Consider the following 14,600-nt stretch of genomic DNA (forward strand, 5'->3'; position numbering starts at 1 on the left):
GATGCTCTCAAATAAATAAATAAAAAATTAAAAAAAAACTAAAATAAAAGACAGACTGATGAAGAGGGGGAGGGAATATGATGGAGAGTGGGTATGTGGAGGGGAAAATGGGGGGAAGGGAGGGAATTATCATGGCTTATTGTCTGTAATTATGGAATGGGTCAATTAAAAAAAGTTAAGAAAAGGTATACTAAATTCTGAAGGTAGCTATGCTGCAAAGTAGTTGAAAATTAATGATAGTACAGTATTTCTATATGTTTTAGATTCCAGTTCTACCATCTCTAAGTCCACCCATGTTGGTGTTCTTGCCATCCAATGGGGCCGATGGTGCCATTTTGATACTTGGCATTAAGGGTAGAGTATATCCTCAGCCTGTCACACTGGAGTTGTTCACTTTGTCAGAGAAGCAGGCATTGATCAGATAGTTGGCTTCTACTCCAGAGCCAGTGTTACCTGCTGTCCTGGAGAGATTGAATCACTCTCTAATTTCTTGTTCACCTTCTGGTAAATAGGGCCACCAAACTGTCCATCATCCATGTTAGTGTGAAACTGGAAATCACCCATCATGTAGCCACCTGCAAAGTTGATTTGGGTCACGCAGGACTTTGCAGTCTCAAAATTCATATCTGATAACAGCCAGCCAGCCATCTTAGCCCAGCACCAATGAACTTTGGACCAAGGGACCAGAGATGTTAAAGTCCATGTCACAGCCCAGGTTTATTTATGTGTTCTTTACTACACGCTGGCTTGCTTTTAGTGTCCTCCCTCCCCTCTCCAAGCATTAGGTAAGAAGAATAAATCAAACGTTGGCTTCAGTCCACATCTTACATTGCAATCTCAGTGCCCAGCATGTTGGTATTCCACTTCTCCATAAACTTTAGACCTAATGAAATCTCCTTGTGCTTGGTTTCCAGACTTCCATTTACTTTGGTGGTCTCTATGTCAGCCGAGCCTGAGCTGGTAACTTCCATTCCATTCTCCAACTTTGCTTCTCAGTGAAGACATCCCTGGCAAGGTCATCATGTGTAGGAGGCTCTCTTCTCCCAGGTGGTGCCTGTGGCTCATGAGGAGGAACCAAGTCTTTTTATTTTCCGTTTTTATTGACAAATATTTGTATATATGTGTGAGCTACAAGGTGACATTTTGCCTAAGAGTATAAACTAGTAATAAAAATTATGTAACATATGAATGAAGATGAATAATGTATTCAAGAATTGGAAGTTTCAATAAAGGTTTCTTTCCAAATTCGTATAAAATTTTATCTCAATTCTTACTAAAATTGCAATATTGTTTTACATACTTATAGAAGGTGGTCTAAAATTTTTTAATGAAATTCAAAGAAGCAAGAGTAGCTATATTAATGTTGAAAAAGAATAGAGAGTGTTCCTTTCCCTTATTTCAAAATTTATTATTTAGTAACAGTAGTCAAGCCAGTGCGATATTTACAGAAGGATAAAAGTTCATACTAATGGGAGAACACATATGGGTTCAGGCAAATTAATTTTCAAGTAATAATAAAATATTGATAGTAACAAAATATTTAAATAAAATGAAATAACATTTAAAAGTCTTAAATTTACAAAAATAATGAACAACCATTTTTCCTTGTTATTAATGTCTTAGATTAGCATAGCACATTTGTTATAATTAATGACCCAAAACATTATTATTAATTGCAGCCTACACTTAATTCAGATTTCTTTTTTTTCTAAATGGTTTCTTTCTGTTGCAGGGTTGTACATTATATTTTGTTGATATTTCTTCTTAGGGGCAAAAGCCCCTTAATTCAGATTCATCTGCTGTTTTTCATTATTAGACTGAAGCTAGGTGTTTCTGATATGAAGCCTTCCGTTACTCAAAGCATTGTAGTTTTGGCCACTGAGAGCCATTTCAGCTGTGTCCTTGATCCCTTTAACATATCCCCATCACTGTGACTCTTTTGCTCCACTCTCTTGTTCCATTCCCTCCTCCCTCTCTTCCTTCCTTCTTGTTAACTTTTTGTCACCACAAGATATTCTATGTTCATCTTGAATTATTTACTCTCTTAGTCCAACATCAGCTATTTCTCCAAGAAACCTTGCTTGTTTTCATTGAAACCTGGTATTGACATCCATGACTGGCATGCATAATGTATTCTTTGCTTCTTAGATGCTGCAACTTCCAAACTGATAAAGTCCAGAAATTTATATGCATGTTTGTATAGATTCCTACTTGTAACTTGGACTTCCTGCTTCAGCTTGTAGTCTAGCATCAACTTGTTCTAATCTCACCCAACTATTACCCGGTTGGCTGCTTCCTGGGGCCCTTGTTTATCTTTTACCCTGCTTTGCCTCCTTGAGGAAGTCTTTCCTGTCATCTCTGTTCTGTGTTATGAGATCTTCATCTACGCTTTTATTTCTTCATTACTGCACTAATGTTAATGTTTGAAGACATTTTGTCTCTCTCCTCAATACAGTAAGTTCCTTATGAGAAGGAGCTGGGTGTTATCAATTGTGATGTAATCAGCACTTGCCTCAAGGGAGGCATGCTCACCATCATTTATAAAAGAAGGTGAAGATGCTGTGAAAGCACAACTCGAATTCTATTTAGGAATAAGCTTCCTCAAACATAGAAGTGAATTTAATGGTTAATAGATTTAAATACCTGAACTGATGAGCTCTTTTAGCCTTGCTTAACTGGTACTTCATTGGAAAAGTCCTGACTTTCAGTACAAACAGAGGCAACGGGAAATTTCACTAGTCACAAAGGCAAAGGAACTTGATGAATGGTGTTCAAATTTCTGTCCTCATCATATCCTGCTACATACCTTAGCAGCATAAAATATCAACAAGATAACAATTCTTTCCTGATCTCAGTAGCCAGTTCAAACACTCCCCTCCCTAGCTATTTCAGGTCAGTACACAGCCTTTGCCTGAGTATTCTGAAGGACATGATAACTCCACCTTCATTTGCAGATCCTTGTGAAGAATCCCACTTTGCCTTTCCCATCTTAATGGGAACAGAGTTTGGAGGTTTTTTTCCCCTCTAATTTTCAATCACTTCCAGTTCATTCAGTAAAATTGTCTTCTCTGTCATTCTGATTGCTGACTATGCAAAATATGAGGTGGCTTCTGTCTGTTTTGGTTGGAAGGATTCTGTTTGGAACCACAATCTTGGAGGTGATGCTGGCTGGACTCTGATGACAAGTCTGGGGCTGAGCTGGGTCAGGAATTTTGTATCTTCCTGCTTATAAACTGTCTCAAAATAAAATGCTGCTGTAAGATTTCCCCTAGACTTAACATGGTATATATTCAAACTAAGACATCTTGGAGCTAATTAAGTTCTGGAGCTTTTATATATCAAGTGACATAAAATCCTAATGTCAACAAGAGTGTCTCGAAAGCCTTTTTAGAGTTTTATCTCTTGTTCTATTCATGACATTAATTTATAATGCAAAACACTACAATAAATACACAACCCTAATAGATTTTACTTCTTTTGTAAGAATTGGCTATCACTATGTAAAAATTAACAGGATCAGTGAACAGCAATCGATTTACTTCTATTCTTAGTAGAATCAACATTGAATTCCTTTCTGAAGGATTTACAGACTTGTTGGGATATACCAAAATCAGCAAGATTTTGAACTACAGTTAGGTGTTTCTAAATGTTTGGTATTCAGGGACTGTGTCAAGGCAGGATCTTAAAAAGGGCAGGCATATCCACCATAGAATTCTGCCTTTACAAGTTATATTTGAACTCCTACTTGAAATAACACCAATTGGCACAACTGCTGATAGTGTTTTGCAACTGATGGTCATAGTTTAGCCTTTATAGGCTGCAAAGTCGGCCAGGTTTTTTTATAGGCTGACAGATGATTCTAATATTAAATGGTCAAGAATATTACTTATTACAGATGGGTTCTGAATTTAATGGAAAATCAATGATAGTGGTGGTGGTGGTAATATATGTGTGTGGTGGACAGAAAGGACCTGAAGGAATTGTAGCAAAGCACGCCTCCTCAGGTCCTTCACATGAACTTCTCTTAGCTTCTTTAAATATTTTCTCACCGTAATTCTGCTTTCCATGACTTTGCTCACAGTGTTCTCTGCAAATCCCCATCTTTGTAATTTTTTTAAAAATATTTTATTTATTTACTGGTTTGAAAAAGAGGCAGATAGAGAGATAATTAGGGCACCAGGGTCTCTACCCACTGCAACTGAACTCCACATGCATGTATCATCTTGGGCATCTGGCTTACATGGGTAATGGGTTATAAAAACTGAGTTGTTAGGATTTGTAGGCAAGCACGTTAACCACTAAACTATCTCTGCAGCCCACAAATTACACTTTATTCTGAACAGGAATAGATGTTTTTGGAAAGCTTTGAGCAGCAGAGACAATCTTATGTCTACCCTTAGTGGATTCTCTAAATGCCCTTTAGGGTAAGAATTCAGGAGATCAGGAGCAGAAGCATGAAGACAGGTCAGGAGACTTTTGTGAGTATAAGAGGAAAGAAAATGATATCTTGAGAAGTGGATGGATTATGGATATGTTGTAAAGAGCTGATACTTCTTGCTGATGAATTAGCTATAGAGTGGTGAAGGAGAAAGATTTAAGGATGATTCCAAAGTTTTTGCCTTAAAAAAATGAATATATGATAGTGCTAATTTTTGAGATAAGGAACTAGTAGAGAGTTTGGGGTGAGAGTAAAGTCCAAGAGTTTAACCTTCGACATATTACATTTGAGATGTTTATAAACTAGGTAGTTGGATATGTAAGTCTGAAGCCAGGAAAGCTGAACAATTGTAGTAGTAGTACTTGGTTATGCTGCCAGATCATTATAGGAAGCTATAGGAACTTTTGTGATGAGAACTGGACCACACTTCCTCTGGCTGAACTATGTCTTCATTAGCATTGCTGTGGTATGGATAGACTTTGTGCCCCAAAGGTTCAAGTGCTGGAAGCTTGGCTCCCAGTTTGACAGTGCTGGAGCAGTAGAACTTTTATGTGGTAGGGCCTGGTGGAAGGTGGTTAGGTCACAGGATGCCACTTCTAGAGGGGTCCATTGATGAGATAAGTTGATATAAGCAAGGATTCCACATACTTAGCCTCCTCATGTAGCTAGTTCCCTTTCAATGCCTCCTCCATCTTTTGACAGTCACAGCAGAGCAGATGGAGGCACCAGAATGTACAATAATGAGGTGCTAAATAAACACATTTTCTTTATAAAGCACCCAGTATCAGGTATTCTTCTATAGTAACACAAAGGGGACTAGAAAACTACTATGTAATAGAAGCCCAAAAAATCAAATGTAAGACCTAATCAGACCTAACTTTGGGATCGCACTTAAACCTTTTTCCTTCACCACCCTATATCCAATTAATTCCCCCACAAGTAGTATCAGTTCTTCCTCCACAATATATCCACAATACAACCACTTATTACTACTTTTTTGGTCTAATATAACATTATCTTTCCATTATCACTCCAAAAGCTTCCTATAGTAATGGGAACAATGTAGGAGCAATTTGAAATGTTAATGAAAGGGAGAAACAGAAAATAAGGCTATCGGGCAGAAACAAAATGATTCTCCCATATCAAAATTTCATACATATGAAAAAATATCCCACAAGTGAGACCACTGTGAAATTAAATAATCATAATAGGGATTTATGCAAGATGAAACAATTTCATGGAAAGATCTGTGAAAAATTTAAAGCATATTTTTTATTATTCATTTATTTCATTATTTGAGAAAGAAAAAGAGTCAGAAAGGGAATGGGTGCAGCAGAGCTTCTAACCACTGCAAACTCCAGATGCATGCACCCCCTTATGTGGGTGCTGGGGAATGAAACCCAGGTCCTTAGGCTCTGCAGACAAGTGCCTTAACATCAAAGCCATCTCTCCAGCCCTTAAAGCATATTTTTGACTCTCAAAGAGATAAGTCACTTTCATTAAAAAAATCCTGACATTATGACCACAAAAAAATCAGAAATAAAAAAAAACAGAATAAATAAATAAATGAAAGACAAAATTAGATGCATATGAAAGAACAATTGGAAATTTGGAAATGAAAAGAAAAAGTTAAGTGTCTTCTGAGCCACCTTTACAGCCCAAGCTAATATCTTTTTTTTTTTTTTTCTTTTGTTGTTGTTGTTTTTCAAGGTAGTGTCTCCCTTAAGCCCAGGGCGACCTGGAATTCACTATGTAGTCTCAGGGTGTCCTGGAACTCACAGTGATCCTCCTAACTCTGCCTCCCAAGTGCTGGGATTAAAGGCTTGTGCCACCATGCTCCACTCCAAGATAATACCTTTAAAACTGTGAGAAAGAAAAGATTGGGCTTGGGAAATGGCTTAGCAGTTAAGGCATTTGCCTGTGAAGTCTAAGGACCCTGATTTGATTCCCCAGAACCCACGTAAGCCAGGTGCACAGGGAGCAAATTCATCTGGAGTTCACTTGCACTGGCTGGAGTTCCTGGTGTGCCCGTTCTCTCTTTCTCTCTATCTGCTTCTTTATATCTCTCTCAAATAAATAAAATAATTTTCAAAAGGATGTATTGATTATCTATGGAAAAGTTAATTAGACTCAATATATTTATCAACAGTGAAAAAATTAAAAGGTAGTATCATCAAAGTGTTAAAGAAAATATATCCCAAGGGTAAGAATACATGAAAATGTTTTCAGACATGCATAGGATAAACAAATTTAGAGCCCAGCAACCCTAAGAGGATTATTGCCCTGTGGTAGAGTGTTTGCCTAGCATACCCTATGCCCTGGATTCCAAACCCAAAATCGCTCTTCATCAAAATAAATAAATATAAATAAAATCTTCTGTGTTATATGACTTGAATGCCATAACATCTATATCACATTTCATGGTTGGTTATACAGTGGATGCTCCACCCATACTGGTATATGCACCATATCCATTTAAGCCTCTAGACTGCTCCTCTCTCACATGGCCCTTGACACAGAAAGGCTGTCTGATCTTGCCACCATGCACAGTACACCAAGGCACATCTGTTATATCAAATTAAGCTAAAATGCTTAAAAATAAATTTAGTCACAGAAGTGAGACCTCTAAAATGATAATGGTAAAACACTGAAGAAAAAAAAATGAAGAAGACATATAAAATGAACATAGCAAGACACAAAAGTGAGTGTAGCAAAAAAAAAAAAAATCAGCATGAAGCATCAGTAACTTTTCTGTACAGCAGTAATGAACTTAGTGAGATAGAAATCGAAAACATGATCCCATTCACAAAAGCCTTAAAAATATATTAGAATGAGCCTAATGAAGAAAGTGAAAGACTTCTACAATAAATACTTCAAGGCACTGAAGAAAAAAATTAAAGAAGACACTAGAAAATATAAAGGTCTCTGATACTCATGAACTAGCAGAATGAATGTTTTAAAGATGTCTATATTATCAAAAGTGACAACAGATTCAATGTGATCCTCATCAAAATTGCAAATTTCAATGACATTCTTTACAGAACTAGAAAAAGTATTCTAAAAGACCCTGAATAGACAATGTAATGCTATCCTGAACAAATAGACCAATGCTGAAGGAATCATGATACTTGATCTCAAATTATACTGCAAAGCCATTATAACAAAAATAGCATGGTACCGGCACAAAACACACATGTAAACAAGTGGAATAAGACAGAGGACTCAGAATTAAATGTATGCAACTTTAGCCACATGATTCTTGATAAAGGTGCCAAAAAACATAGATTGTAGAAAAAATGGCTGTTTAACCTGTTTAACAAATTGTGCTGTGGAAACTAGATTTCCACATGTAGAAGAATGAAGTGAGTTCTGTTCTCTTACATTATACAAAATTCAACTCAAAATAGATTAAAAACTCTTAAATGTAAGACATGAATCTTTAAAATTATTATAACAAAACATAGAAGAAACATTTCAAGATCTAAGTGATTCTCTAAGTAGAACTCCAGGACATAAAATCAAGTTTTTAAATAGGATTATGCAAAAAAATGTTTTTGAGCAGCAAAAGAAACAACTATCAGAGGGAAGAGATAGCCTACAGAATAGGATAAAATGCTTACTAATTATTAGTCTGGCAAGGTGTTAATACATACAATATATAAGCTTTTGTGGTAGTTTGAATATGAAATATCCCCCATAGACTCATGTGTTTGAATACTTAATCCCCAGTTAGTGGCAGTTTGGGAAGGTTGTAGACACTTTAAGAGGTGGAACCTTGCCAGAAGAAGTATGTTGCTGGGGCTTGCCTTGAAGTATTATAGCCCAGTCCCACTTGCTCTCTATACTTTTTCCTGACGATGTTAAGATGTGATTCTTGCTGTCTGGCCTGCCATGCCTTCTCCATCATAATGGATACTTACCCTTAAAATTTTAAGCTAAAATAAATCTTTTCTTTCCTTACATTACTTCTAGTCAGGTATTCTGTCCCAGTAGCAGGAAAGTAACTGATACAGAATTTACCTTCCAGGAACTTAGAAGTGGAAATTTATTTCATATAATGTCCTTTATATTTTTGAGATAAAGTCGTGGAACTCAGGATGGCCTCAAACTTCTATATGGTTAAGAGTGACCTTGAACTTCTGGTCTTCCTGCTGCCACCTCCCCAGTGCTACCATTAGAGGTGTGCACCACCACACCTGGTTTATGCAGTGTTAAGGATAGAACCTAGGGCCTTATTAATGCTAGGCAGACACTCTGCCAACTGAACTACAAATCCAGCTCATATAAAATTATTTAAATACCTACTATAAGCTGCTTATATGTTTAGCAATAAAATAAGTCCATATGATGCTAAAAAATCCTCAAACCCCAAAAGCTTAAATAATAACAAAGGATAACCCATAAATGGGACAGCTCTCATAGTAAGAAATACGAATGACCAGTAAATACATAAAAAAATTATCCACCATTTTTATCTGTCTGAGAAATGCAAGTCAAAACTACCTGGAGATTTCATTGTTTCCTAGTCACAATAGCTGTCATAAAGAAAACAAAACAAAATACTAGGGAGGATACAGGGAACAAGTAACTGTTACTTACTGCTGGTGGGAATATAAACTGTCTAGCCACTATGGAAAACAATATGGAGGTTCCTCAAAAGTATGAATAAAAGGATCATATTACCCAGATATATGACTCTTGGGAATATACCGAAATGACTCAGCAAACCACCTAGATCCTTGCACATCTAGGTTTATTACAACACTATTCATAATAGTCAAGCTGTGTAATCAGCCTAAATGCTCATGAGCAGATAAATGGATAAAGAAAATGTATAACCATAAAGAAGAACAAAATCATGACTTTTACAAGAAACTTGACAGAACTAGAAAACATGGTATTAAACATAAGTATAGTTGTTTGAATCAGATGTCCCCCATGAACTCATGTGTTCTGAACTCTTGCTCTCAGGCTGGTCACAATTTGGCAAGCAGTGCATTGCTGGAGGAGGTGTTTCATTGGGTTATTAACTCCTAATTTGTCAGGGTTAGTTTGGCACATTCTGTTGTTTTTTAAAATATTTCATATATTTAGTTATTTATTTGAGAGAGAGAAAGAGAGAGAGAGAGAGAGAGAGAGAGAGAGAGAGAGAGAGAGAGAGAGAGTGTGTGTGTGTGTGTGTGTGTATTGGTGCTCCACAGCTTCTAGCCACTGCAAATGAACTCCAGATGCATGTGCCACCTTGTACATCTGGCTTTATGTGGATACTGGGAAATGAACTTGGGTGGCTAGGCTTTTTAGGCAAGTACCTTAACTGCTAAGCCAGTTCTCCAGCCCTTGGCTCTTTGTCTTGCTGCTATTTGCCACAATCTGTGGGAAAGAGGTGATGTCTAGCCTCTGTTCTACAACATTTCCCCTGCCATAATGGATCTTTGTATTGAGACTTTAAGTCAAAACATATCCTCTCTTCCTCCCATAAGCTGAATTTGGTCAAAAGCTTTGTGCCAGCAATGAGATTAACTACAATAAGCCAGGCATAGAATGTCAATTATATCATGTCTTCTCACATGCAGAATATAGATATACAAAAAAGAAAAAGTAGGGGCTGGGGAGATTGATCAGTGGTTAAAGACACTTGCTTGCAAAGCTTACTGGCCTGGGTTTGATTCCCCAGTACCAACATAAAGCCAGATTCACAAAATAGTGCACACTTCAGGAGTCTATTTTCAGTGGTGGGAGGCTCTACTGTGCTATCTCTCTTCCCTCCCTCCCATCTCTTTCACTGCTTGAAAATAAAAATGTTTAAAATAAATACCTGTTAAAAAAATGAGTAAGTACAGAATCATTTGGGGAAAGAAAGGGAATGAGCAGGAGAGTAATTAGAGCATGAATATACTTAATGAATATTATATACAACTATGAAAATATTGAGACAAAACCCATTATTTTGTATAATTGACATATTCTAATAAAAAATAAAGAAAATTCTCTATAGAAAGTGATTTCCTGGGCTAGAGAGATGGCTTAGCAGTTAAGCGCTAGCCTGTGAAGCCTAAGAACCATGGTTTGAGGCTTGATTCCCCAGGACCCACATAAGCCTGATGCACAAGGTGGCACAGGCATCTTCAGTTTGTTTGCAGTGGCTGGAGGCCCTGGTACACCCTTTCTCTATATATATCTGCATCTTTCTGTCTGTCTGTTGCTCTCAAATAAAAATAAACATTTTTTAAGTGATTTCCTTTACTGCTTCTGGGTGAGCAGACCACACTTCAAGCTTCTTAAGAATGCAACCTATCTGTCAAACCACTTGATTACCTGCCTTAGGTAAACTGTAAGTTCCTACTGCTGCAGATGCCATATGCTGATGACACAGAGCATAGAGAGACCTGGCTGCAATCCAGAAGAGAGCCTGACTCCAGACAGCACATACAGAGCTGGAAAGCACTACATGAGCTACTGGGGAAAATGGCCAACAATGTTCTGAGCAACCAAAAGTCTAAGCTACTCAGAAGCAAACGCCCTGACAGGATGTACATGCTAGTGCCATAGTGGCACACAGTCTTGGTGGGTAACCAATAGCTTTATGATTGGGTAGGAGATCTGCTCAGTGTAAAGGAACCCATATCTGGAACTGGGAACCAGGTCCGAATCCTATGGAGATAAAAATTATGCTCTCCAATGCCAAGATCCTGCTAATCTTGGGCTAAAACAGGGACTGCATCCATCAAATTCTCCGTAAATTTACAAAGCTTATATCATTTAACCTGTGCTGACTTCATTCTCTGTTAGGGAATCTGCTTTTCCTTTTCAGAAGGTGGCAAGACTGGAAGAGATAAACCACCCTTCGCACTTCAGCCAAGCCCCAGCTAAACCCACAGAGGAATTGGAGAGACTGGCAAGAATGCAGCTTCTGTGGTGAGCCTGGAAATCAGTGCCAGGGTGAAGGAGACGGGCCCTAAAACTACTCAACACTTACCAAAGCAGAGATCCAGAAGTTCCTTAGAGCTTATTACTTAAGTATACTTAAAACTCACCCACCATGGCCCAGGGAATTTTGTGGAAGAAGGGACAGAAAGATTTTAAGAGCCACAGGTGGAGACATCATGCCCAGAGGCATTCCCTCCCCCCAAAATAACTGACTGCTGCTCCCAAAACACACAAACCACAGCCTTATAGGGAATATCTGCAACCCTGCTTCCAGTGGAATTGAGGGAGGGATGAGGAAATGAATGGTACCAACACATGATGTATCCATACTAAGTGTGTCTGTAATTAATAAAGTAAATAAATAAAAATACATTTAAAAATTAAGCCCGATTAGTGTTGTGTTTATGGCCTCTAAACTCCATTTACTATAGCCCTTAAGATCTGTAGCAGTGACTCGGTATGATGAATGTTGTGGTACTCCTGAGGGCCGTAGTTACTTTCACCAAAAGGCAGATTGATAGAACGTGACTATGACATGGGCAACTTAAACCTGGGGGTGATTTTTCCTTTTGTTTATCAACATAGGATCTCACTCCTGCCCAGTCTAACTTGGAATTCACTATGTAGTCTCAGGGTGGCCTCAAACTCAGAGCTACCATCCTACTTCTGCCTCCCTAGTGCTGGGCATAAAGGCATGTGCCGTCACACCCTGATAATTTTTTGACATACACAACACATAGAAACCCGTTTGTCGTTTGGATTCTGAAAATCTTGAGCTTAATATTTCTTCCCACCTCAAGTACATGTAGAAATTAAAATACCAAAGCCCTTTTACTTCTTGGCCTGGGGAAAAAGTATTGAGGAAGTTTGTATTCAATTTTCAGTCCTACCAAGATCTGCCAGTGGCAAACTGTAAATCTGATGATCTGCCTGGCACCCCTGCAGACACTTACATTCCCCTTACTGCCCTCTTCCCTTCCTTTCCTCCCTCCCCATTGAAAAAAAAATGCATATACATCTCCTTTCCATGCCTGATGTATTTATTTCAATTGCCAACAGCCACGTCTCTTACTGGCCTCAGAAGTTATTCCTTTTCTTCCATATTTGTCTCTAAAAATGTGGTAAGTATTTCAACGTTCCTAACCCAAGCTCTGCATTTTCTGGCTCCACAGGTTGTTACATGGAATTGTTTGATTTTCCAATGCTCTTTGTTCCAGCCTCGCCAACTTTTATTCTGTGTCTTATTCCTCTTGTGAGAACATAAGAATATTGTTGGTCTTTCTATTCCCCTGTGCTTTTTTAGATAGGAGGAAGATGAGTGAGATTTCTTTCTTGAATTCTTTTGAAGAGATTTTTTCACCTTCACCATTTTCTTCGGCATCTGTAAGAACAACAGGGTGAGCGAGAAGGGCATTTGTGGAAAAGAAAGTGACTCTACCAGAAAGGGATACACATAAGGAAGCCTGGGGTTTGTGCCGGGAAAGGATAGGTTAGGGTCATCTGACCTTGCTACTGCTTTTGGTCTTTCGTGGATGCAGGGAGGTCCCGATTGCCATCCTCCTTTGGTGCTTGGGCTTGGGTGTTTTGTTTCTCTGGCTGGTTGTTGGTTATTGGGCTTCTCTGGCATGCAGTTTTAACCCTCCCAATGGTGTACTTCAGGTCCTAGCCCTCAATGTAAGTTATGAGCCATGAGGTGCCTCTATCTTTGTTTGGTTACCAAGGAGCTCTCTTAGCCAATAATAGCCTTGGGATGGCTTACACATCACAAAGCTCTACTCTTGACACATCAGATGGGAGGGAGCAGATGGGTGGGTGGGGGTGTTGGGGAGACAGAGATGTTGTGGTTGGAAAAGGGGGATGTTTCCCAGTACTGATTCTATATTTATGCCAACATGACCTGCTTTGCTTTCCCCTCATTTTTATGGGGTCCTATAGCAGGGAGAAAGTGATACCTGCCCCATTTATTGGTTCATTCTCTTCTCTCCACCATCCTTTGCCATGATCTACACTTTTTTATATGTAGCAGTAACCTTTTTGCTTCTGGGACAAAACACCTGACCAGAAATATCTTATGGAAACAAGAGGTTTATTTTCAGCTTACAGTTTCAAAGGGAAGATTCATCATGGTGGAGAAAACATGACAGGGGCAGACAACTAGGTATCACATCTCCACATCATCATGGAGAAAGTAGAGAGAGTGAAAAATGTATGGCAAGTAAGGATGGGCCGTAACACCCCAAGGCCTGGACCCAGTAATATACTCTTCCAGCAAGTCTGTACTTTCATTTATAAAAATATATTTTATTTATTTAAGAGAGAGAAAGAGGGAGAGGGAGCGAATTTGCACACCAGGGCCTCCAACCACTGCAACGAACTCAAGATGCATGCGTACCCTTGTACATATGGCTTAAGTAGGTCCTGGAGAGTCAAACCAGGATCCTTTGGCTTTGCAGGCAAACGCCTTAACTGATAAACCATCTGTCCAGCCCAAGTCTTTACTTTCCAGAAGTTCCACCAGCTGAGTATTAGGCATGAAGCTTAATCAGAAACACATGATGATATTGGGGACATTTTACATTCACACCACCACAGAGTATCTTACCAAAAGTTCCTCAAAGGTTATGAGGTCTTATTCATTTTTTCCTGGGAATGTGAAATGATCTACTTCACTTCTTGCTTTTGCACATGTTTTGGTATGGCTTACGAGCTAAGAAAGTTTAGTTTTGTTGCACTTTAAATTTTTAAGTGATTGAGAAAAAAGCCCAAAGAACAGTATTTTGTGATGTGAAAATAATGTGAAATTGAGACTTAAGTGTCAATAGATAATGCTTTATTAGAGCACAGATGTATTTATTCATTTATTATTTTATGGCAGCTCTCAAACTACATCAGAATTGAATAGCTGTGAAATAAAAACCTGCATGGTCTTCACTGCTGTTTATCTGTGCTTTTAGAGAAAACATTTGACAACTTCCATTCAATTATTTTCTATTGTTCTATTTGTTAATGTATCAATATCATATTTTCCTGTTTTTTGTAACCTTATGATGAGGCATGAAATTAGATAGCGCAAGTTATCCAACTTTGTTCATAATTTACATAAAATTTTAGCTTTCTAAGCTCTTCCTATGGCCATGTGAATTTTAGAATCAAATCATCTATTATAAATTTTTTTCATTTATTTTATTTATTTTGAGAACAACAGACAGAGAGAGAAAGAGGCAGATAGAGAGAG

The 14,600-nt window shown here is 38.2% G+C and overlaps 1 pseudogene; it reads right to left on the minus strand.

Annotated features, from left to right (window-relative positions):
- Nucleotides 1-259: 259 nt before the first annotated feature.
- LOC101617487 overlaps nt 260-14,600 on the minus strand; it is a 44,169-nt pseudogene continuing 29,828 nt past the window's right edge.

This window comes from Jaculus jaculus, chromosome X (assembly GCF_020740685.1).
Source record: "Jaculus jaculus isolate mJacJac1 chromosome X, mJacJac1.mat.Y.cur, whole genome shotgun sequence".
NCBI lineage: Eukaryota > Metazoa > Chordata > Mammalia > Rodentia > Dipodidae > Jaculus > Jaculus jaculus.